We start from the raw sequence: 22,401 nt of genomic DNA, 5'->3' as shown, positions 1-22,401 counted from the left end.
CTGGGATTATCAAACTGAAATCTGCCTAGTGGGGGTTAGTCAGACCAGCAGTCAGAAAACATGCAGTTTTCTAAATGATTTCAAAAGCAGTTATTAGTTTTCTCGAAGCTGAGTCAATTCAAGCTAAGGCTGTAGCCACTTTGTGTTCTGCAGGTGGTTTTTTTCAGAGTGCGCTTGTGTACTGCTGCACTTCACTACAGCCTGCAAGGAGGCAGTGATCAAAACTGCAATGGTGGGGTAGTCAAAACCTTGAAACCCCTGGCATACTGGGGATCGGGGATAAAAAACATTTTCAGTGAATCAAGAAATGTGTATTTTATTTTGAGCTGATGAAAATTTTATTTTCTGCCCAAATACATCTTTTTATTTGGGAATCTTTTTCTTAAAAAGTCAGTACTAGATTCACAGGGGCTCTGTGAGGTGGCAGCCACGGACCTGAAGCAGAGCTCTGGTGCTTCACAAAGTGGGCTTTAGTTTCAGCTGCAGGAAACTGAGGCACTTCTTGGTTCTCAATCCAAGCATCACTTCCCTCCCAGGAACTGTCACCAGACTGCAGATTTGTTCTGCACAGAAAATAGTTCAATATTTTATACAACAGGAAAGACAAATTCTGCATCTGGACTTGCACTTTGTTGCATGCCACAGTGCATCTGATGAGCCTAGTTATTCATGATGGGCAGGCTGCGCCTCCTGCCAACCCCTACCTGAGGGCTCTTTCCCCTTTTCCCTGCTCCCCTGCTTCTCCCTGCCCCTTGCACATCGTATTCGCTCCCCTCTGCCATCTCTCTTCACTCTCCTTCTCTTTTTTTTCATACTTTTCCTCACCCCTTGCTTGCAGTAAGGTCTCACTCCCCTGCATGCAGTAAGGTCACACTCTCCTTCCACACAGAACAGGAGCCCTTGTTCAGACCGCAAGAAAAACACATGCCAGGAGTCTCATTTGGAGAATGCCTCCAGTTTTGCACAGAAACCAAGGGACATGTGTGAGTGTGTTTGGAGGGGGAAGAGATGTTGAGAGTCTCAAAGTTTTGAGACAGTTTGGTTCTGGGTTGTAACCAGGACACTCACTTCAATGTAAGAAGTAGAAAGTTTCCCTGGATGTGACAGAACAGATCTAGTTGGAGAGATCCTGACCCCAAACTACACTGTAGTCCAGTGACTGAAATGCAAGGTCCATCTCAAGCAAAGCAAAGACCCATATCATGTACTACCACCACGGCCACCGAATTAGGCAGCACTCCTTTCCTATGACAGAAATTTCCTATGCTGAAATGAAAATATGTCAGTTTGAGAACACTGAAAAGAATCTTTTCGGCTTTGATTTTTTTCCTTTTGTTTTCTCTTGGACAGAATTACATGAGCCTGCAGTTTGGGGATGAATAAGTATCAGTTGAAATGTTTTGACCCTATGAAGACCGTGCCGTTGGACAAGGAAGCAGGTCACACCTCCTTGTGAAAAGAAAAACTGTTAGGCAGGTTTTCTTTCTCATCATACCATCCCTTCATGGGCCCAGGACATCTGGATACTGAGTCTAACTTTAGAAGTAATTGACCGAGATTGTCTGCTTATTCACTGGAGAGTTAGGACAAGTGTCTTCTTTCTGGAGAGCTCCACAGGTGGTTGCATGTTAGCACTGAAATGGACAATCAGTCATAGCTGGAGTCTGGAGCTTCATCAGATGTGTAATGTCGTCATAGCCAGATCAATGGAATGGGCAAAAATGAGTTTTGCCACCCAGACAATGAGTGCTGAAGTAATGTATTCTGTTTGTCCTTGTCACTGTTGGCATCGCAACTCAGTTCTGAGCTCTGGAGGTGGGTGGCTGTTAGGGAGCCTGGAGATATGAGGTTGACTGTGAGGCAGTGGTCTCCTCGCGCTTTTCACTGGTTGCCTGCGTTCCCTCCATCCCTCTGCAAAGCTCACCTTGCTGTGGGACACTTCATGCCATAGTGATGTTGCCTGCCTAGAACGGACCAAGTGCCTGAGCCCTAGAGACCTGCCTAAGACCTTCTGGTGCTGGATGACAGAGAAGCAGAAGTCTCACAGAACACTATTCTCCTTTTCTTCCCTTCCCTTCCCATCTGCTATGATACAAGATGGACAGCACCAGACCTTCCTTCCTCCACTTTGTTCTGATTGACTGCCTTCCACAGCTAAGGGACTCATTCTCTCGGCATCCCTCGCTCCTACCACCTTCCCTTACTTCTCCAGCCCTCCCGTCTCCTCCTTCTTTCCATACAGATTTACCTTTCCATCTTGTCACTCCCAAAGCACAGGACCTCTTTCTTGAGGTTGCCCACCCTCCACCACCTTGTTCACACTCCTATATCACTGTCCTTACAGACCCCTCCACCACCACATGTGCAAGCTCCCTTTGCCTCCCAATGCACTTCAAGCTGAGATGAAGAACCTTGTAGGAAGAGTGCAATGACAGCTTGCACCTCTTGCTTGTTTTCATGTTACAGCTAACATTGTGTCAGGCCCTCCAGCGGTTAGGCATTCCTCTGTTCATCGGCTGCCAGGATGGGTCCATCAGAGGCACCCAAAGCAGATCCTGTATTTAGCTTGCAATTGTGCATTACCTCAGCCCCTCCTCAGCTGCAGAAGAGAAGCTAGCGTTTGCTTCTCTGGGAATAACATTGCTGTTAATAAATAACCACATTTAGCCTTAGTGCAGCTCCCCAAGATCATTTACTTTTTCTCTATTTTTGTGCAAGGGGTTGGTCCGTCTTGAGGCTGGGGAGCCCTCAGGGCCTTGTGCAAATCAGATCCCCATCTGCATCTGCTCCCTCCAGGCACAAGGAGCCAGACCTACATTCGGGTCACCCTCAAGGTTGGTGTAGATTCACCCCAGAGGAAGATCTCTGCACTGGAGATTTACTGAGGAGCTTTCTAACATCACTTTTTAAAAAAACAAACAAACAAAAAAGTCTAAAATAGTGCCAGAGTAGTCTAAAATGTCTTAAACAAACGTTATGTCCTTTTCCCAGGAAGAACATAGTCAAAGTGCAGATTCTTACCAACAGAAGCAGGAATCCAAATACTCATAGACTGCTTGAGAGGGCTCCAGGGAGGACTGGCAAGATGAGCTCCTGACCCTACTGAGCTCAGTTAGAAGCTAGCTATGGACTTAGAGAGGGATAGCACTTCAACCAAAGGAAAATGATCTACAAAAATTCACGGTATTGCTCCTAATCATTCTGAAAGACATGATCAGTCTTCAGAGTGACACTTTCTTAGCACCTAATTGCTTTCTGAGGATATTTTAACATGGCCAGTTGAGTCCCATCAAATTGATTACCTTGTGGTGGTAGTAGCAGTAGTAGTAGTAGTGGTAATAATAATAACAACAACAACAACTTTTTTTATTATGTTATGTTATACCATATTATATTGTACAGTAGCATTAATTACTGCTTATACTCATTATATAATGAAATACCCCAGGACTGTCAAATTCCATAGTTTTTTACCAAAAGTGAATGCTGGTTTTTTTTTGTTCGGAAAGTTCCTTTCCCCAGTTTTTGAAGGAAAAGGTTCTTTTAAAATGGTAGTGAATAAAAGTGGTAAAATTTTAAATATTTATAGCCTAAAGGATCAAAAAGTGGAAAAACAGCTCTATTTCTAACCTGCTATATTTGAACTGAAAGGCAATTGTTGTTTAAAAAATAACAATCTAGGAAGCAAACCAAATGTCATTAGTTTTTAGGAGGCCTGATTCAATAGTTTTTGCATGCTTTGAGGTTGTGAGACTGAAACTCCTTCCTGTTTACCTGTAGGCTCATGGTGAGAAGTGACTCCGGCAGCTGACAAGGACTGACAGTTGATTCAGTTTTTGTATGTGAAAGTGAGAGGAGTCAGGGCAAGAAGAACTTGAGCCTCTGTCCTGCAACCATGTTTAATATAAAACTCCCCAATGCTTCTGCATATAAAACAATATAATTAGTAGCTCTAGCTTGAGGAATCACCCGAATGTTTTGTCCACCATTAAAAAAAAAAGCAACCAAGTACCTGCTTACACTGAGCATCCTGAGTATTCCCATTATTTTTGTGGTAGACTCTGAAAGGATGAACATCAAGTGCAGATCACACTCCTCATTCATTGTCTCAGGAGCATGCCTCGGGAGTCATTATTCCTGGAAATAATCCCTGGGAAGTCAATGGAAGAACTTAACTTCAAGAGAATAAGGATTTTATTTGTTGTTTCTAAAAAATCTTGATTGCATAAAAAATTATGCAAGCATACATATATAGCAAAAGGAACTCTTCCTTGTTAAAACTCACAGATAAAGAACCTTGTAAAGGTCTGTTTCTCTCCATTGCCTAAGGTCAAGAGTGCTGTGAATGACTAGCTCTGGTGTAGACATCCGCAGTGCGAATGCCCAGAGCTAGGTAAGACAAGCCCACCCCTGCCTCAGATAAACCAAACATGAGGTCTCTCCACAGGGTCAGAAGCTCTGCAGGCTGCGGGCTGAGCTATCAGATCTGCTGTCGTCTGGGGGATGGAGGAAGCACCCTGTGATGATGTCTGCCTGCCCGGAGGAACCTGAAACCTGTCCAGGAACCTGAACGGGCCCAACAGTGCTCTCTGCACACAGCAGGGTGGCTGTGCGCAGTGCTGGGGGAGGAGGTCCTAGCCACCCTCGGTGCAGTAGTACAGAATATTGGCCCAGACAGTGGAAGACCCTTCAGTCTGGACAGGTTCAGTCTCCCTATTCCCACTTTCTGGGATAATCCTCTAAGCACACAGCTGGAATGTGTACCCTTTCCTGTCCTTTTGGTGAAGCTGGACCACTCTGCTGAGATGAGACCAAGGTCTGAGTGACCAGGTCTTGTAAGAAGAAATCTATTTCTGAAACCCACTATCCACTGAGAGCTGGACAACGCTGAGCTTTGGTCCTTGCTACTAAAGTCATTTATGTAGTTCATACAATGCGTCTCCCATGGAAAAGTATGGAGCACAGGCTCGCTGACACGTCAAGTCCTGCTTTTTCGACTCAGATTTGCTGAGAAGAATGGATTAGATTCCTATCTCTTCCAGCTTCCGCAGACTTTTGACGTGTTTTGTGCTCAAAACACAGATTTAGCTCTTATAGAGAAGATTAAGCCCAAACCATCATAGCTGAGTGCTTGAGCTATGAGACTGTTTTATAAAAGTGCATGTTGGTGACATTTCTATTCCTCTTCTGCTACCAACATCCCAAGTGCAGGGAGTGACACTTCCCTCCCCCATAAGGTTTTTAAAATTAAACACACACATGCCTAGGGGAAGAGACTTCAAGGCTGTGGAAAGGACATGTATCCATATATGTCTAGGACTCGTTTTCTAAATCATGATAGAAGGACAAGAATGCAAAACACAGGTCTGTATTCAGTGTTGCAGTCCATATGGTTGGAAGTGTTTTCTTTCTCAGCCTGCTGTTTTGGCTGGAGGGGATCCACTTTGGGGTGCCAATCCCCTCTTCACCTGCATGCAGAGAGCCCGGGTGCCACCTGGGGCTCTGCGTGGAGATGCCTGCTCCTCAAAGGCAGCCTGTCCTCTTGCCTGTGCTCTTGTGTGGAACTTGCCTCTACTAGCTTTCAGGCTAATGGTTTTATATATTGCTCAGGCTCAGAAATGCCTTTCAGTTGAATGGGTACATTCAGCCAAAGGAAATAGGCTTTTAGGGGCAGAAGGGTTTTTATGTGCAGAAAACCTAACTCCTGATGTTCCAGCATGCCTGACTTTCACCTAGACACTCCCTGTGCATACACCATATGTACATCAAATGCCTGTCCAGACTGCAATGGATCCTGCTCCTTTAAATAACTTTTTTTCTTTTCCTCTGTTGGGCACTGCAACACCGAAATCATGCTTAGAATATTGCTCTAAGCCTCTTCTAAAAATGAGGGTTAGGTGCTCAAGCCATTACTTAGTCATTTCTACACTTCATCAGAGAAGCTTCACTCAACAGTAAAATGTACTTGGCCACAGTGATGTAGAAGACACTGCGAATTCTCTCTTCCATAGAGGCGATCAGAGTCATCTCCTCTGGCCACCTGCATATTCTCAGTGTGAAACAGAAATCATGCCTAGGGCATGGCACTAGGTGCCAAACTGCAGTAGAAGGGTAAGATGGATTTTTTTACTGTACTTGAAAAAGCGGAGACGATTAGAAGTAAGGAAGGAGTTAAATCGTTGCAAAAATACGCGGTCATTTCCTGAGCCCTGTGGTTGGATGAGTACAAACTTTCAACTATTTCTAATTCTTCTCTGTCATTTAAGAGGCTTTCAAGGTGCACATCCCAGATCAGGTAAGGAGTACAGCTTTTCACTTCTTGATTGTTTATTCAAAATTGTTTTTCAGTGGAGTCAGACTCAGTCAGGACTCATTTGTTCTCCCTCCTATTATTTACATCTGAAGGGAGAACAAAGTTCACTGCAATCAAAGAAGTACATGTGTGTCTTTGTGCCAGACGACTGTAAGCTGTAGAAATAAAGAACGAACTGTATGGGTTAATAATACAGCAATGATAACGAAGAAGTTATGTTACATGTAGTCAGAATTATTACAGCAAATACTGCAGTAAAAGAGAAAGAAAGCCCTTACCGCCAGTTTTAAGGAGTTCACTCTGCACAAACCACTATCAAAATAAGGGGTTATCAGGGGTACAGTTTGCTTTAGTAAGGAGAGTAGTAAAAATCATAGCGCGTCTTCAATGGTATTTTTAAAAGGAGGAAGAATGAGCTTCTACATATTGGGAGAGAAAAAAAACACAGATCATTTTGGAACAGTTTTATTTGTAAATCTGGACCTGATACCTGTCTTTAGCTATTGCAGAGTCACGTATTGTAGTCATCCTGAGACTGTTCCTGAGGTTTGCAGCAAGGAAACATACACACAGGAGTGACTGTGGAACCATGTCATAAACCGATGTAATTTTATCGGCGTCTTTTGATGCATAAAAACTGAACTCAGACAGACAGGCACCAGAAGGAAGTCTTGTAACAGAGTGCACTCTTGCATACTGCATTTGTTGTCTCTTAATAGACAGGGAGAGAGACTATTTGCGTGAAGTTTTTTTTTAATAGTTCAGAAACAAGCACAAAATAGCCATCCGTAGGGCAGTTATTGTAACAATGTGCTGTCACCAGGTTGCCCTACAGAAAGTGAAATTCTACGTGCCATGAGGATCGCTGGGTGAAGTCATACACTGGAGAGTCAGGTTTTTGGCATTTAATTTTTTTTAAGTATTTGCTTGTAATCAGTTTTAATGTTTGGACACTGGCTGCTTGAGTGTGCCCAGCGTTTGCTATAAGCACTTTCTGGATTTTATTCATACTGGGTGGGAGAATTTAGCTAGGGTTTTCAAAAGCATTCGTTTGATTCAGACACGTTAAGCCCCATCAATGTTTGGACTCCATTCCTAAATCACTTCCACCTTACTTGTGAGATTGCTACTACGGCAGCCCTTAGACCGCTGTAATGAATTTCACCCTTAAAAGACGCTGTGAGCCACAGACGTTTTGTCACAGTCACCTACACGTGGGGAACGCGGATGAATCCCAGTTGATGCCAGACTTATGCCCTGATTTTCGCAGCTCAACAGTGCAGGTGATCTGATCAAAATTCCCAAGCTTTCCCTTGCAAACAGCTGTATGTCAGTTTAGATACAGCCAAAGAGCATGTCACCGTTCCGCTCGGGAAGAGGCTATGGCATGGGTAGGAGCACTTACATCAGCCTTGGTCTTCTCAGTTGGAGTACCGATGCTCAGCAATTTGCTGTTCCTTACAGCTCTGGATGGCCTGAGCTGCTAAATACTTGCAGCCTGTGCCACAGCTTGCCGATGAAAGCTGGCTGAGGTGTGCCTACTCATCCTGCAGTCACATTTCCCCGTTTCTGCAGGGGCACAGCTCAAGGGAAAGTACTCACCAGCTTGGTGCGGGAAGAGCAAACTGAACCCAGGCCTCCCCCGTCACCAACCAGCAGCTCACCCACTGCTTCAGCCTTCAGTTTTTAGCCTCCCTACAGGTACATTTATGGAAAAATGTGTATTCATCTTCTGTCTTTCAGAGTGGGTTTGGGTTCAACTCAGATGTATCTGCCTGTGCAGGCAATTTTGCTCACACTGATGACTGTGAATGCAGAAAAGGCCAGCTGAGGTGATTTAAAATGTTTGCCCTCAGCACTCTCTTTCAGCATGAGTATCTTTGTTTGGTCTGGGAAAAGGGTGTGCTCCTCAGCTCTCCGTCGGAGGGAGCCATACGTTATATGTAGCGGCATAATAGGATGGAAAAGAAACAAACCCTAGAAAAGCCATTCCTTGTATGGTAAATGTGGTCTCCCCCAGTAACTGCTGTGTTCTGGTCGAGTGGCTAGAGGGGAGAAACCCAGCAGCCCACAATCTGGCCTCAAGAAGTTATCCTGTGGTGGGCTCCCTAGGTCCTGCTCAGAAATGAAGGGGCAGCGAGACTATTTCTCGATGTGCTTAAAAGATGTGGTGGTGTTTTGCACACGTATTGCCGTCTAACAACTTTATTTCATATTTGCATAGTTTCCAGATTAAAAAAAAAAAAAGTGGTTTTGAAGCAGAAGTCCAGGGGGTTTCACTGCTGCATCTAATTTTTGCAAAGCCTTCAAAAGGACAGAAGGACATTTTTTGTATCAGGATATTTATTGACACTGTTCTCATGTTTTTCACAGAAAAAATGAGCTTGAAAACAGAGCTCTCCCCTGAAAAATTACTTTACAGAAATGGGAGAGCTTGGTCCTTGACAACTGCCTCAAAAATTTCGGGACAAAATGAGCTCATTTTATAAGGAAATGTCTTTGGGACTGTTGTTTGGGCTTGTTTTCTCTTACTGACAGCTCTCAAATGGGAAGGCCAAGTTGGTGTTCCTCCTGGGCTTACTGTTTATATGCAGGAAACCTGAGAGGGACTCAGCCTGAGAGTTAGGGTTGTTAGTTTAAAATAGGTTTAAAATGAGTAATATAATCCAATTTTTGTCTAAATTTAGGTGCTAATCAATAAGAAATATCACACAGCGTTAATTTTCTACATCCTTTGAATCTGGTAATGTCAGTTTGATCTGGTCTCTTTTCACACGTTTTTGATCAGAATCCTTCCGCCCTTGCTGAAATTTTCCACTGTTAGTCTTATTTTTCAGTGTTGAGTATTTAACAAAAGCTCAGGGAGAGGAAGAGAGAGAGACATCTGCACAAGCTTCATGAAACAGCTCAATTTTTTTAAAATGCTGGATTTTAGCTGTCATTGATATCGTGACAGAGACGTTCTGCCTTTTTGCGCACAGACTGATGAGGGCCCAGGCGTTGATCAGTCTGGGGCAAGGCATCTATAAGCTTGTTCATCAAAAGCTGCACATTTTTTTGTCACATTTTCCCACCGCTGCATGAGGAATTCAGTCTCAGTAGTTGATGAATTGAAAAGAATTTTACCCTCACATCCTCGCTCTCCCAGCTACTGGTTAAGTCTTGAAATAACAACAGAAACTACGCACCGGTACAGTCATTATGAAGCAGCTAGGGTTACTTGCTAGATAACACTGCCTCTGATTCAGATCTGCAAAAATAAGAAGGGAAAACATCAAGTCACCAAAAACTATGTGGTCTTTTATCTTCTCTTCGTCTTCAGATGTGGATATTATGCATTTTTAGTAAACCTACACAGGTACGTATTACAGCTAGTAAACTGTGTTTTAAAGCTATAAAAGGCAGCGTTATCAGTAGTTATCACTGTTTGGTGTTATCTTTAGATGTGCTTCTTCTAATTTTTATTTTTTTTTATAACAACTGATCCTTAAAAGATTTTTCTTTGGTCTTTTCTGCAGCTCTTACTCATAGAGGAAATCTGATCTGCTGCAGCACGGAAACATCAGTGGTGGCCACAGCGTGACAAATTCCTTAGGGAGCTGCCTGTAAGTCTGATCAACATTTAAGATGAAAAGTTTTGCGTTTTCTTTGGCAGGATGTTACACGCAGAGTTTAGCTGTATGAGGCAATTGCTGAGGCAATAAGGGAATATTCAGGAACACAAGCCTTTGCTTTGAGTAGGTGAGTAAGCACAAAGACAGGAATCATCTTGTAAAGACTTTTTCTTTCTTTTTTTTTTCCCCCCATAACTTCTCAAAAATATGATCGGTCTTTCAGACTCTCTAAAGCATGCCCAATTGAAATCTTGTTCTCCCAGGATCCTGGGTTCTCTGAGTAGACACTACTTCTGGGCTACAATGGTGCAGCAGCTGAAGGCTGGGAGAATAAGCCTTTCGTACTTTTATTGCTTCATCTTGTGACAGTCAGGCAGTGCTGGGATCAAAGGGAAGTCCTCCTGGAGCACAGAGGAGTGGCGGGGAGCAGGAAACTGTGGATACGCAGGAACAGAAATGGTGAAGGAAAGGGGGGGGGGGGGGAAAGAGAAGAGGAAAAATGGTAGTACGAAATTGAGGTAGATGAGGACAGAGGGTGGTGTCTGGACAGCAGTTAAGGGAAGGAAGATAGACTTTGGGTTACATGCTACACATGACGTAAGTGGGTTGTAGAGGACAGCAAGGCATGATCCTTTCAGCTCTTTTCCTCAAAGACTCTGGAGAAAAAACCTGCAATATCCAGGTCTCAGTAACCTAAAAATAATCTTCAGGGGAAAGTAGGTTTGTCTGCACCCTCTAGTGGTCTACACAGAAAATACGTTTTTACCCAACTAATTTTGCACTGCATCCATTTGCTGGGACCTGTCATATTCTGGTCTTTAGCTTATCTGACACATCTGTAACAACAATTGTTCTTAGCCTCTGAAATACTTTTTGGAATGGTCTTTGGTCTATCATAACTCCTAGACTGCACAAGATGGTTGTGTGGGGCACAGAGTTGCTTGAGAGAGGGAATCAAAACTGTGCCAGAATTGTAACAGCCCAAGGAAGTGAATTTTATGGCCTGAGCCTAGATTCTGACAGCATTTAATTTACTAATATTGACATATCCTTTGTGTAGTAACAGCTCCCTTGTGCATGTGGACTATGGTGTAGCCTTCAGTCATCTAAGAGTAAATATTACAGATGTAAACTTCAGCACAGAATATCAATCAACAGTTAATTCAGAGGGAGACTGTTGCTGCTGAAGGACACACGCTGACTGAGAGGTAGGGCTGCAGGAAAAGGCAAAGTAGCCTTGTGATTTTGGTGACTGAGTGATGTCCTGGGAAATGAGATCCTGCCACTGATTCCATCTAAAAGTCTTGTGTGATGCTGAGAAGAGGGCTTCTCCTTAAGAAATAGATACATGAGAAATGCCTGAAATGGAGGTGGGGTGGAACTTCAAAGCTTCAGCTCGAAGTGGGGGCGATTCTCATACAGGGTCTGTCTACTAGGGAATTACACCCTAGTCGTTGCTTCTCATAACACAAGATAATAGTACTTAAGATAGCAGTACTTAAGATACTTAAGGACAAGTATAGAGCAGATATTCAGTTGTAATGATAGAGCAATTGGATTTTGACAGGACTGAGAGAGCTGGCCTCGTGCCAGTAAGGAGCATGCTTAAAGCACATCAGTAAGACTGGGTTTCTTCTTTAGTAATACAAGTGCTTTCTTTTCAAACACAGTGAAGGAGGAGGAAATAGCGTTACTTCTCTAGACCACTCTCCTAGGAGAAAGAGCATGCCCATTCAACACTCTCTTTGGAAAGTATTTAAAGCCTTATCCACCTCCTTCCTTGCTAGCTAGCTAGTATGCCAGCTACCACAGTCTGGTCTGATTTGCACCTGGCCAGTTGAAGCTGGAAGAGAAAGCAGTGGTCATTGGACAAAAAAGGAGCAGACGCCTGAAATATCGTTCATCTAGAAAGCAAAATACCTGATCTATAGTCTCGTCTTTAAGGACACTCTTTCGCATTAAGTAGTCACTGGATAGCCGCAAGGGCCAATCAAAAGAGTAGAGACCAGGCCATGTCCATTCCCTTACAGATGACTGCCCCTGTCACTAGGCTAGAGAATCTCTTGCCCTCCTGCATGGCATTTTCATCTTTCCCTGAGCTGTCATATCTATAATTTTTATTGCACATCTTTGATGTGAAATATGGGTAGTACCCAGCAGTTTTGTGGTTAAAACAACCTGCTGGTCAGATAATAAGTTACATGGTCAGACTTGGGAGGCAACTTAAGGCATTTATTTCCTGACCTTAACCGCTACTCTATCATTTAGACAGGGAAGAGAAGTGTTTCTCTTATATCAACCATCTTAAAAGATTCTAGCAAATCATATTCAGTCCCCAGAAAGAAAAGGCAACAGGGAATCTTCATAAAAGGAAGGTTCAAGGCTCAGGTCTCCCAGTAGTTTTCCTGTGTGAGAGATGTTCTGTGAGACTTAATAATATTTTTTTCCAAGTTTTCATGTTTCCAAGACTCATCCATAATCTCTTCTGGATGATTTAGGTATGTAGCATGTGAAGAGTGCTGACTTCACACTGTATCTCAGCATTTTGCTGACTCTTTCAGATCCCGTTCTGAGACACCTAAGTCATCATTGGTGTTTTAATCCTTTCACCCATGTGATGCTCATTTTATCAACAGCCTGAAATCCTGTTTCAGATTAAGGGGTTAAGGGGTTCTGGCTTTCAGAAAGAGACGCCAACTCCGAGTTCCTCATTTTCAAATGCTTATTAAAAGACACCTGGGTGTAACTTGCAGAAGTATTTAGTACTCACAGATCCAGATACAGTCAATAGAAATGTGGCTTTGAAACAGTAACATTTTACATAATGCCAAAAGCTCTTAGAAGTCAGGTCCTAGGCAACTCAGGGCCTCCATTCCTCGCTTTTCTGTTTGTAATACGGGGTTAAATAATCTTCATATTAAAGGAGGGCTGCAAAGAAAAAAAATGGTGGGTCTTTTTGAAGCACTTTGATGCTACGACAAATGCCCATACATAAATTATTTTTGGATGCCAGAAAAATGCCCATAAATAAATAATTTATTTGGTATTGAGGACAAGAGTTTGAACAATGCACTGTACATAGGGCATAGCGTCACTCATTGAACAATGACGAGAAAAGAGCTAAAGCTTTCTAATGGGGTATTTTGCCTTTGGAAAATTGATGGGAGGGCATTGGTTCCAGCAAAGATCAAAGGGAAATGGGCGGGTTTAAACTTGTCCATTTTCCAGCCAGATGACTTGTGAAGTTTCTTGGCAGCTGGCTCTCTTCAGCTTGTTGACTTCCAGCTTTTCACTAGTTTGATCACTAAACTGCAAAGCAACCAGGGGAACATGCTGATGAAACTCTGGCTCCCAGGTTCTTCAGATGTTTATTTGTCCAAGATGCTAGAGCAGTAACCTTCCTGAGGTATACAAGCATTGTGAGTATTTTGGCAAGGAAGGAATTATTATTAGTCCTTCATTATGGACACCTTCCCCTCCCCTCAATCCCAAGTCTCTGCAAAGCTGATGGTCTCAGTTATTCAGTGCTTAAATAATCAGTGCGATGATCAGAGCTGTTGTGGTCATTAGAAATACACAGTCAAAAAGTTGGCAGCTTATCCATTATTGCAGCTAACAGAAGTTGACTGCCAGTATGACAATGTGAGACTGAATTAAGCAGGAGCAAGATCAAGCCCTCAAGTTGAGCTAAACACTGCTTTACACATTGCGTACAGCATCTCTTTATGAGCCCAATTCGTGACCTAAGTCTGTACATACTTGCCAAATAAAATATTTGTAACCCACTCTTTCAGATGAAGACTTGCCTTTTTGGTCATGAATTTCTTGCATGGGGCATAAAGGTATTGTTAACACCTCTAGGTGTTAACACCTCCTGCTAAGTGCCTGGCTTTAGTGATCTCAGAAATTCTCTGCTGTGTAGATACATAACCTTAAAATCTGCTGTTGGTGGATAAATTAGCCTCACAAACTCATCACTGAGACATTTCAGGTTGAGCATACGTTAAATGTTTGAGATTTTAAATCATATATACCTGTGAAAACTTTTTTACAGCTTTTGAAGTGCAAAATCTTCCATCAACAACACTTCTCAAAGAAACTAACAGGACACGTCACAGGTTTACATGTTATAGTAGTCTGATAGGTTTGCTCAACTCACGTGTCTATTCCTGCTAATGTTTGTGGGCTGAATACATGAATATGAGTACATGAATACATGAGAGAGGCAGAGATCACAACCCATCTGAATATCAGTAACATAGATGATTGGTCTACCCTCGGCTGGAAAATGTTTACACTGAGTGGAGTAAATTCTCAGCACCTCCCAGTTTTTGCTGCTGCAGTACTGCAAAAATAAACTCTGAAGTCTCTCACAGCAGTGCCTGGGGATCACTTTGTTATACGGGGAACACCAGCATGTGGAAACATTATTCCTATGCCAGTTAGCAGTAGGAGAGCAGAGAGAGAGACAAATTGTACTACAGAAATACCAGCTCCTTTGGTTGTTCCTGCTCTTCTGGCCGCTCTAACTTGTCTAGGGACTAGTGTAGTCATGAGTATAGAAGGAAAAATAGGTGGTCAGAAACATCTTTGCCTAGTTTTAAGGAGCATGGGGGCACCTAGGGATTTGACTTCCTCACGTTTGAAATAAAAAACATATTGTTGCATCTTGCCATTGCCAACAATTTCACGGTTCAGGCTAACATGCTACAGGAGCTGTAAATGCTCCTCTACCCCCACCTGCTTCAGCAAAGAAAAATGTTTTCATCTTCCACGTATCATCAGCTTAAACTTTTCAAATAAATCTGAAGAAAATAAATTAATAAGTAGAGGTTTGTTCACAAAGGACTAGCCAGAAATTCAAAGTATGCCAGGTGTTAGAAATAAAGTCATGCTTCTAGATGAAAGATATTTTGGTGTCCACCTGTGGGCCCAAGAGAGCCGAATGCTAAATGCTCTCACTTCCTGTTGCCTTCAATGGAAGATAAATGTATTCACCGGGACTTGGACCATTCATAAATTGGGTCTGTCATGTGTTGAGTCAAGCAGGATTTGGTGTAGGATTTGCAGACTGTCTTTTTTAACCACATGAAATACTCTGCCATTTATTCTGAGGTACAATTTTATTGCTTTGATCCCAGGCTGAAAAAGGCATTTTGAGCAGTTAGCATGAGACTGGCAGTGACACTTTCCCAGAAGGGGAGATAACACCAACAAGTTCTCTAGTGGCTCTGGGGGCAGTAGAAAACAGTAGTCTATTTTCTTCCTAAAATTCTGTGACTTGTGGTGGATTACTATATAATGAAGGTTGTCATTATTGTCATTGCACATGTCTACAACCTTCTCCTGTGTTATTATGGCCATAATGCACAGAAAACCATATGCAGTTGCAGAAATCAGGGAAAGGAACTAAAAACATTAGGTGGAATTGTAAATGCCTGAATCCCAGGCTTTCATCCAAATATTTTTATGCAACGCACAGAAACTTAGTTAACCTTCACCCTTTATCGAATTTGGCAAGAATTAACCAACACATTCACCTTATTGAGGGAGAGAGGGGAAATACAGACCTGTGAATATAGACCAAAGATCCTTTTCAAACAAAGCTGAACAGCAGCTGGGCTCAGCAGTTGTTTGGTTTTTCTTTATATTCTTGCCTCTAAATTAATGATAAAGTGAACAACGCATCACTCCCATATCACATCCTTCCCCTCCAGATGAGGCCACATGCCCATCCACAAACCTCATTTGCCAGGTAAGAACAGGTAGTGAAAAAAAAGAATCTCACATTTAAATTCAAGCAGCCTACAGTGTTTCTATGAACCATATTTATTGATTGGCTCATAGAAAGCCTTGCCTGGCCCAGCATCTCGGTGCACATTATCCCCATGGTGGTCCAAAGAGACTTGGCCTTCGCCTTCCTTTTCTGCAGCCCAGTGCCATTGTGCCCTTTTACTTTCTTCTGGGAAGAAGACAAACATCAAAGTCTCCCCTGAAATAGTCTGCACTTTCTATGTCAACATTAATGCCTCAATGCTCTCCTCCGGAGGAGGAGAAATGCGCTCTAGAGACTGTCTTGTGGGTGCTTATTTCCTTTTTCTGAGCCAAAGCTTAATTCTCTTGATGCGTAGCCATCAAAGGCAGTGAAGATAGACAACTTGCAGTGATGCTGGTAAATAAAAATCTTACAAACTGTTACATGCTGTCTTATTGCTCCATGCACAAATGTTAAATGGGGTTATATAGAAACAGAAAGTTAAGCTTGCAACCATTAACTACTAAATAGCTCTGAAGATAAAGATGAAATATTTTCAATTATATATATTTATTTTATATTAATTTTGTACATATTTATTTCACTTCTGAAATAAATGTATCCTAGACCACCCCTAACATCCTTAAACTAAGTCTTTTTCCACGACCACGCACACTGGGGAAACACGGTGCCGTACGTTTTGGCAATACCGTTTGTACAGACAGTTGCAAATGACAGCACTTTTTTGAACACACATCTGCAAGACACAGTGACTTTACAGTTAGAACTTTTTTTCTATGTGAGGGCTACAAAGTCTGTAATGCTGGTCAATCACTACTGTCAATGATGAAAAATGACAAGAGTTTTTCCCCAGTGGAGAGACAGCAAAATATAGTATAATTTTTAAAAAGCCAGCATAGCATTCTTAGATCAGAATTAGAGAGTATGTAAATGTTCTTTGCAAATCAGTTTGTATTTCTCTTTGTGACGCTGACAGTCCAGCTGCCCTTAGTGGCAAACCCCAAGATACAGTACTTCACAGCACTTGCTGTGTTTTATGTACTTTTGATCTAATAGATCTCCAACGAAATAACTGGGTAGAAAAAATGGCGCTACTCTACAATGGAAAGGTTCAGAAACCAACCTCCCTTATTATTAGAAACAGTCACTTCACTTCATGTTTCAGTCTGGGTGGGTGAGAAACCTGTGCTTGTTCTTTGGCTAAAAGTGCAGACTTCCATTTCTGAAATTCCCATTACAGTTTCCACCAGCTCTGGATGTCCCCATCCCCCAGAAAAAAACACCTAGTTTGGAGCTCTTCTGTGTTGTTTATACACTCCGTTTAAAATGTTATCAAGTCTTTTTTAAGTTTTTGTATGCTTAAAAGCAGATTGTTTCAACCACTACTTCCTTATTTCTCCTCCCTTCCTCTTAACTCTTTAATACACAATCTTTTAGACACTCGTGCTTTTCTTCTTCATTTACAGTCTATGAATAAGTTGATCTATCCATCTTTCCAACCAATTGGGAGTATGAAAGCCAAGCAAACCTTCAGGTAGCTTCTCATCAGAAAAGCACGACAGGGTTGAAGAGGTGACAACAGTTTGGTAGAAGTGGTTTTGTCAGGCAGAATCTTATGGTCTTCTCATTCATCCTTCTGATAGAGTTTTATTTTGAGAAGCCAACATCACACATTGATTGTAAATATCAGGATTTCCTGCTATCTGACACCACACACCACTAAAAATGACCTGATATCTGCTACTTTCCTCAAACCCTGTCCTTCACAGTGAGGCATCCATAGACCCACTGATGTGATTCAGTCATACCAGCAATGAAAGGATGTCGCAAGAGAGAGCTGAGGTCTCGTGCTGGGGTGAGGAGATGGGAGTAAACTACTCCATGTATGTCCTGTGAGCCTAGTTATGTTACAAAAGCATTAGGTTGGTCTCTGCTCTGAGGCCAACCTGCCCCGTGTTGTAACTCCATGAGCCCAGCTTTCATTTTTACTGAAGTCTTTCTCTCTGATCTTCAAGTGGGAAAAACAGCTTCCTAGGTATCTCCCTGTGTAATCGCCCCTCTTAGTAGGTAAATGTAGTCAATGTAAGCACAGGATCTTTATATTGTTCTCCCATCCCAGCCGGGGCGGGGGGCTGGATATGTAAAGGACCTCAGTAAGTGGTAGAGCAAGTAGATACCTATAGCCCTGTGAGCTGAGGCGCATCATCCTTCTCTAAACAACCCAGGAAATCAGGCGCGTTTGTGCAACAAGAAACATCCTGACTTCACTCCTGCTGTCGGGAGGAAAGGAAGCACTCGCACTCGACCCGGTGATTAGCAGTGAAGGCACCATACCCACCTGCCAGACTCACCCTCGTCCACCCCCACAAATCCCTTATGTCCAGACTACTGTGTCTGGAAGAACGCTACAAAAAAGCAGAGTTGAGCCAGGTAGCTTTTTTTCCTTCCCCAGTCTGCTGGGACAAGATATATGGACAGGATATGTGTTCTCAAGGAGTTTGGCAAGCGAAAAGTTAAAATGTCTGTGGACATACCATGATCTGGGAAGACTGGGATGCTGATTGAGTGGCACTACAGTATGGAATACCTGCCAGGATTTTTGACCTAGAGAAAAGCCATTGGTACTGCTGCAAAAGCAGGAAAGGCAAGTACTTTTACTCGACTGCCACTGAGGCTTACAACAGACAGCGCCGGCAATCCATCTGGGGTCGGACTATGCTCACCAAAAGGGTGATTTAGTTGTATAAGCCAAGGAGACTCTTCTGCAAAAGGGGCACGATCCCAGAAGGCAGAGCAAGGCAAATGTGTATTTGTGGCTCACCACAAATATGCCCAACATCAGGCCTCTGCATGTTCATATGCCTGACCTACTTGTTGGCATTCACCCCAACCTCACACTAAAGGAGAAAAGGTGGAATTTCCAATATCCGACCTTAATGCTTGCATTGAAAAAAGGCTTTAGGGAGCCTAAATACTCTCTTGTCGTAACTGTAAGTGCTAAAACTCAAGACTGAGGCCTTCAACTGCTCAGTTTTTGCTAAGGGTGCCCAATACCAAAACTATGAAGCCCAGTCACTAAGTGCTCATAAGCACATATATCCTAATACCCAACTCAGAGTGAAGTCCTGAAATGATCCACAGTTGTGGTGTGGGGAAATACTGTTCCTTATGCTGTATCATTTTGAGGACCCAGTATACCATAAATAGTCAAAGCACTTATTTGAAACTTACTGGAGTAGATCCTGCATGGGATACAGCCAGAAGAAAGGTAGCAATTCCATGTGCCCTTTAATCCTGTGGATGCTTAGAGCGGTCTCTACAGACTAGAGATGTTTATCTAATCTGATTGGAATCAACCATTCTTGCAGAAATGCATTAACCACCACGTTGAAGTTATTTATCTATAGCTTATCTTTACTCTTGCACCTGAATTCGTTCCAGTTTGCATGGTGCAACTGGGATATAAAGTCCATGGGTGAGAAAAAAAGACTGTAGTGTTTTGTTCAGTACCTGAGAGGAGAAGACATCTGAACTGCAGTTCCTATTTCAATGATGTAATTTATATGTTTTAGATGAAGCAACTAATAGAAAATCTTTTTGCGTAGTGGGAGGTATAGATTCAAATCTCATGACTCTGAAGAGAGAAATAAGTTCCTATCTCCCACATCCCCATTGAGTGATATTTGGAGAATGTGAGCAGTACTGTTGTTGCTGGTTTGGATCCTTCCATTTTTTGTGAGATAAGACTGATGCAAGCACCTCACTCCAGGAGAAATGTTAGTCGTAATACATGGTTATAGCTAGAGGCCTCCTTGAAACCCTCAGCAAAATGTCAAAAGCTGCAGCTTTCTCGGGGACCAAGGTGTTTCCTGTTGTCTAGCTTGCTTGCTGCTTGGTGTCCTGGCTTTCTGGATCTCATTCTAAAATGCCTACTTGTGAGCCAGCGAGGTATGGGACTTGTCAGCTGGGGTCATGGAGATGCCTGGGCAGGCAGGTGCCTCTGTCTACTTCTGTTTCCACAACCTGGGGAGTAGAGGAGGTGTGGATGGTGTGTGCTCTAGGCTCTCTCCGTGGGCTTGCATTCTGTATTGACTGCTTCTAGGTACTGGTTGCTTTCCTGTGTCTCTGTCTTTTTTTGTGATTGAGCAAAACTAACCACAATCTCATTTTACACCCAGTTTCTAAAGAAACTCTTAACTGGTTTTCAGCTGAACTGTAGCTTTCTTGAGCTTGACTAGTAGCAAGAACAAAACATCAGAAACCCAGTGTACAAAGCCATACCCTGTCTTTCATAATATGAGCTATTCAGTCATTTGAGAACCAGAAAATCCTATTGTACCTTGCAGTTTGTGGAGATTTTTCCCCTTAGGGTATTATTGCGTTATTTGGGCAGAAAAAACCCACTCCCTGTAAAGAAATAATTTTCTGTTTGGATAATATAATAGGTTTGGGAAGTCTCATTATTTGGGTATCCCAATTTAAGGTACAAGGAAGTGCTCAATTTAGAAAGAAAAATGTCTGAACGCAGTTTTGACAAATGCAGTCCCTTGAATATGGCTTGAACTGGACATTCAAAAAAAAGGCACAAAACCTCACTCATTCAAGAGTCATAACTTTTGAATGATTTCATCAAGCTTACTTCATTGTTTTAAGAAATCACTGAAAGGTTTGCAGAGATGATAGCATAAGAGATCTTGTTGCTTTGTCTGGGAAAAATGTAGTTAATGGACCATGAGAACAAGTCCACTGATTCCAGTAAATTAATGTGAATTAATTGGATTGATACTTTCTGTAAAACTGGACACAGAACATATCTAACTTCTGGAAGCATTCTGAAAAAGAATGGAAAATCTTCTAAGTAAATGGGTAGTCCATTACAGCAACAGTTTTCACCTTAGAGTAAGCATGCAAGTATGTTTTTTACAGATTGCTTCTTCACTTAAATAAAAGCAGGTGCTATGTTGGCAATTTCAAACGCTGCTTGTTCTCCTTTTAACTCTTGGAGCCTTTACAAAGCAAGACACTAATATTTCTTAAACCATCATCAGCAAGGTAGCTGAGCAGTGCAAACATATTCGTATTATAAAAAAAAAAAAAAGAAGAAAATTAAACCAGAGTAGGAAAGTGACTTTTTTAAAGGCATTGAGCAAGTGAGAGAGAGCGCACTGGAACTGAAGATGATCTGATTATCATCCTCAAGAACACACCCACAGTCTTGTCAGCTCTCAGAAAAGTCCTGCTTCTTAATCATCTATCTCTTGTTATTGCAAGGAGACTTCTTCACAAAAAGATACAGAGAAGTCGATAGCATTTTCATCTCCTTATTGACATGGCTTCCTGCAGGAGTCATAATGAAGAAGCTCATTGTGGGTGTTGTCCTCAGGCCACTTCATCCCAGCACTTCCAAAGTGCTCTTGGAGTGCCAGAGCCATCCTTTTACACAGGCATGTTCAAGAAGGTGGATCCTTGCTCTAATCTAGAAAGCCAGAGCGTTTTGGCTATCGTGCCATTGCAGAGAGGTCACTGACATACTGATCTCCTGGTCAAAGTATCGTTGCTACATTTCATTGACAGTTTTGGCAGCAGGAGACAAGCTTGCTTTTGCTTTTGCTTTTGCTTTTGCAGAAAGGAGCATGGAAAACTGTCAGGAATGCTCCTCCTAAGGACTGATTCCCCAAAAATATTGGATGCCTAATTCCTTTTGAGGACTTAGACCAAAATTAGTATCTTCCCCAAATATTGTTTTGCTGCAGGTGCTTAAAGAAACAAGGAAAAAAAAGGCAATAACTAAGAGGCAAACAAAAGGCAGACATTTAATTTAATGTGAACTAGCTAGTTATCACTCTTTGCTTCTGTCAGATTATGAATTTGAGTATAGCAAGTAAAAATGAAGCAAGAATGAAGTATGATCCTATTATTCATAAAGGCTGAAAAAATTATTACATTTATAATTAAAATACAAATAGCAATGGCAAAAAGTTGGCATGTGATGTGACCTAAAAATAGGAGACTAATATAAACACATGTTCAGCCTAAAAGACTAGTCTGTCTTGTGATTAGTGTGACCATTTCAAAATATTTCCTGTTGTGATTGTATAGCCTTTAAAAAGAAAGGATAGGTTTTAGCTGATGAATTGCTAAGTGTCTTCTCTTTCTGCTAGTGTTGGTAAAAAAAAAAAAAGATTTCTTTTACATTAAAGAAACAAGTAAACAAAACAAAATAACAAGCCTCATTTTTTTTGTGTAGGGTAGTTTATAACATGATATAACAGAATGCTCTAAAAACTATCAACTACCAGTCTATGCGTGCAAGCACAAGTAACTTTTATGTGTAGTTTATACTACGTCTTAGAAGTAACATCTATAGAGATGGTGTGGGAGTGGTGGGAGGTTTGAACTGAGGAAACCGCTTCTGAAATTTGGTTTTTTTTTTGTGTGTCTATAATTTTGTTTTTAAAGCGTTTCAGAGAATTGAAAGAGGAACCTGCACTGAGCAGCTAGTCCTAACTTGTACAAAACTTTCCCCACATCATGTGATGAAACGTCTTTTATCAGTGCACTCTTATCTTTGGTATCTGAGATGTTAGAGCACTATGCCTTTGCTCACCTGCATGGCTGGCTGGATGGTGCGAGAAGGGGTTGTGAGAATTTATTTCGCCTTTCCAGGCTTTTTTGTGAAAATGTAATGCGCGACCTTT

At 42.1% G+C, this 22,401-nt stretch overlaps 1 protein-coding gene across 4 annotated transcripts in view; it reads left to right on the top strand.

The window, feature by feature from the left end:
- Positions 1-6,200: 6,200 nt before the first annotated feature.
- Positions 6,201-22,401, top strand: part of P2RY8 (P2Y receptor family member 8) — a 36,450-nt gene continuing 20,249 nt past the window's right edge. Inside the window, exons 1-3 of one of the 4 annotated variants that reach the window (XM_054183494.1) lie at positions 6,247-6,295; positions 7,889-8,014; positions 9,832-9,918. The gene's annotated coding sequence lies outside the window, so the exon portion shown is untranslated. Of the gene's footprint in view, positions 6,296-7,182; positions 7,208-7,888; positions 8,015-9,218; positions 9,672-9,831; positions 9,919-22,401 lie in introns of those variants that run through there. The other 3 variants (XM_054183485.1, XM_054183510.1, XM_054183501.1) reach the window with 3 other exon arrangements.

The sequence above is a fragment of the Rissa tridactyla genome, chromosome 1, assembly GCF_028500815.1.
Source record: "Rissa tridactyla isolate bRisTri1 chromosome 1, bRisTri1.patW.cur.20221130, whole genome shotgun sequence".
NCBI classification, from domain to species: Eukaryota; Metazoa; Chordata; class Aves; order Charadriiformes; family Laridae; genus Rissa; species Rissa tridactyla.
This window is presented reverse-complemented; position numbering and strand designations above follow the sequence as displayed.